Raw genomic sequence first — 4,023 nt, 5'->3', positions numbered from 1 at the left:
GAATATTAGTTTGGGGGAAAAATAGAAAAAGTTGAATAAAAATACTCAAGGCCTTGGGTCATATCCCGGAGTCTGCTGGGACGGGGGGAGGGGCAGCAGGTACTAAAGCCATAATGGAGGGAGGCGTAGGGAATCAGAAAATGGGTAACGAACGAAAGAAAATGAATGCATGAATGCTGATTCGCCCAATTGTCAACACTTCCTGTGACCTATAATATGCTGAGTGCAGTGCTGTGCTCCAGGGAGAGAACACAGCCCCAGCCATCATGAGAACAGCGTTGAATTGAGGTGGGAACTAATAAGAAAACTGACAATTTTAATACTGTTATCCCCAGCAAGACTTTCATTATGCACAGTGCTGCTGAGGATTTCTATTCAATATAACAGACTGAGCTGACATAAGAATTCTCTATCTCCAAGCTAAAACAAATAGAATGCTGGATAAAACCTAACCAAAATTTATTATTTTTTCATACATAAAGTGAGGTTAATCCAATAAAGGGATGAAGAGCAAACACATTGGCAATGAGATGACAAACCTAAAGGATTTATGGGAGAATCAGGACCAAATCTGCAATTCCATGCCTGGGGGAGAGATCTTTAGCATCAGAAAAGGTCATGAAGTACCAGCCAGGGTTCCTGTGCACATGAGAGCTACCTGTTAGAGAAAAGTACGAATGCCCAGTCTTTATGTGAAACAGAACAAAAACTCTATCCGCTGGCCAAAGAAAGAAGGGAGAAAGCATACAGTCATGCCTGATACGCAAAACTCAGGCCCGCCCTGTAAGAGTATATGGTCTGCATATTAAATAAATAAGTATTTTAAAACTGCTCTAGGATCAATGAAATCATACTCTCCCAATTCTCTGAAGCAGATATAGACACAAATCTGTCTAAATGAATGCTCCGCAAATGGGGGCCCAGATAATTCTCCAACAGACTTAACACCCACTGAAAATGAGCTCATAGTCAGAAATGAAAAACCACAAGAGGACAGCAACCACTAAGCGGGACAGTTAGCAGATGCTACAAACAGGAAGAGCTCGAGACAATGTATTTATTTAGTCAGCAAATATTTACTGAACGCATACAGAGCACTATTTTAGCACAGTGACAAATAAGCAAATAAAACAGACACAAAATTTTAGCCTTCATGAGTTTATACTGCAGTAAGAAAAGACACTTGAAAAATACTTGAAAGTAGGCGACCAAGAAAGAACTTACAGCTAATGAATTACCTATAAATTGTGTGCTTCCTCTAAAAAAGCCAGCAGTCACCTTATACTCAAGAGTTCAGAGATGCACCAATCATTCAGTATCTTCTATTCATTTCTTAAGATGAAAAAGTTATAGCATAGTGAGATATATGTGTATCTCAGTATATATAATATAATGTAATGTGTATCTTACTATGTATTGATATATGATTCGTTATATATAGTCCAAGTCTGATGATGCAGCCCAGGCACCTGGACTGGATTTGGCTGTTTCCTCTGCTTCCATCATGGAGCATCTCTTACATTTGGGACCGAAGTGTACACAGGGATTAAAGTGCAAACTACAGAGTCAGCCAATCTGGTTTTGAATATCAACTCTTCACTTAGCAGCTAAAAGATCTTAGGGGGGTTGCCCAAACCCACTGAACTCTTTCCACAGTTTTAAAAAGAAGATAAAAAGTGGGCAGAGGAGCAGAATGGACATGTCTTCAAAGAAGACATACAGATGGCCCACAGGCACACGCAAAGATGTTCAACATCACTAATAATCAGGGAAATGCAAATCAAAACCATAGTGGGGGGCTTCCCTGGTGGCGCAGTGATTGAGAGTCCACCTGCCGATGTAGGGGCCCAGGTCTGGGAGGATCCCACATGCCGCGGAGCGGCTGGGCCCATGAGCCATGGCCGCTGAGCCTGTGCGTCCAGAGCCTGTGCTACGCAACGGGAGAGGCCACAACAGTGAGAGGCCCGCGTACCGCAAAAAGAAACCAAAAAAACCATAGTGGGATATCACCTCACACCTGTTAGGATGGATATGATCAAAAAGGCAGAAAATGACAAGTCTTGGTGAGGGTGTGGAGAAAAGGGAGCCCTTACAAACTGTTGGTGGGAATATAAATTGGTGCAATGACTACGGAAAACATTATGGAGATTCCTCAAAAAAATTAAGAATAGAACTACCATATGATTCAGATATCCCACTTCTGTGTATCTATCCCAAGGATATGAAAACACTAATTCAAAAAGATATATGCACCTCTAAGTTCAGTGCAGCATTATTTACAATAGCCAAGATTTGCGAACAACCTAAGTGCCCATCAATGGATAAAAGGATAACATATATTTATATATAGTGGAATACTACTCAGCCATAAAGAAAGATGAAATTTTGCTTCTCTCATGTGTGGAATATAAGCAACAACAACAAAACTAAATAAACGAACAAACCAAACCAAACAAAAGCAAACACATAGATGCAGAGAACAGAGTAGTGGTTACCAGAAGTGAAAGGGTTAAGGAGGAGGTGAAACAGGTAAAGGGGGTGCACCATATGGTGCTTTTTTTTTTTTTTTTTTTGGCGGTACACGGGCCTCTCACTGTTGTGGCCTCTCCCGTTGCGGAGCACAGGCTCTGGACGCACAGGCCCAGCGGCCATGGCTCATGGGCCCAGCCGCTTCACGGCATGTGGGATCCTCCCGGACCAGGGCACGAACCCGTGTCCCCTGCATCGGCAGGCGGACTCTCAACCACTGCGCCACCAGGGAAGCCCCATATGGTGCTTTTGATGGGAACAAAAATTTTGGTGGTGAGCATGCTGTAGCATGTACAGAAGTAGAAAAATGATGTTGTGCACGTGGAACTTATGCTGTAACCAATGTCACCTCATAAAAATAAACTTTAAATGAAAAGGATACCACTAGACAGAAACTCACAGGGCAATTATGATTTCTCTGTGTAAAGCACATAGCAGTGCTTGGCAAATAGGAAGAACTCAATAATTATTAGCTATTATTATACTATTTTGATGCCAGATAAAATTTACCCATGATACATATTGATACTTCTTGATTCTTTTTTCAAAGAACGGGATTTCTTTTAAATTCTGGAAGATAACCACCATTCAAACACTTAAATCTTTACAAGTGAAATGAAGTCCCTTCCCTTTCACAGACAACCTTAGGAAGAGAGGGAAGCATCTGTTAAACTGACGAGAGATGGATGGCAAGGATTATTCCAGAACCGAAGTAGGTAACAGCTGTTCAATAAATTGTGACCAACAAGTTAACTGCGATGGAGAAGAAAACTGTTCAGACATGTGATTTGGGACGATTTAGGGCTAAAGCTCCTTTGAAATGTACATCCATTCTGTCCTCTAATACCTCCCGCAGGTTGATTAACTCACAAAGCTGGGTTTTATGAGAAAGCCCCTGTGATAATCTGTGGGTGAAGTCATCTTGAAAATGACAGAGTGCAGCATTAAGGGCAGTTAATCTTACCTTGTGGCTGTTTGATGTCAGTAGACTCTGATAATGTTGAAGTGTGTTATCAATGCCATGTGAAGTCATCAGAGGCCAGTATGTATGTCTTTTCTATGAGCACAATGATAACAGCAAGGATGATATCAGTATTGCTCCACTAATGACTATATATGCATACTCTAATTTTATCCGCAATTTATTGTGAAATATAACTAACAGCATCTTCATTTTACAAATCAAGAAAGTAAGACTCAGAGAGCTTAAGTCACATTATGAACAATGGCAAAATCAAAATTCTAAGTCAGTCAGTCTGATTCCAAAATTTCTGCATGGAATCTGCTGTAAAATAAATCAAGGAAGTCTGTAAATAGATTTTCTCCATGTTACTCTTCCTTAGTCAAAAAATAATAATAGGGCTTCCCTGGTGGCACAGTGGTTAAGAATCCGCCTGCCAATGCAGGGGACACGGGTTCAAGCCCTGGTCCAGGCAGATCCCACATGCCCCAGAGCAACTAAGCCCGTGCACCACAGCCACTGAGCCTGCACTC

Source organism: Lagenorhynchus albirostris, chromosome 17 (genome assembly GCF_949774975.1).
Source record: "Lagenorhynchus albirostris chromosome 17, mLagAlb1.1, whole genome shotgun sequence".
Taxonomy (NCBI): domain Eukaryota; kingdom Metazoa; phylum Chordata; class Mammalia; order Artiodactyla; family Delphinidae; genus Lagenorhynchus; species Lagenorhynchus albirostris.
The sequence above is the reverse complement of the archived record's forward strand: the minus strand, read 5'-3'. Positions refer to the sequence as shown.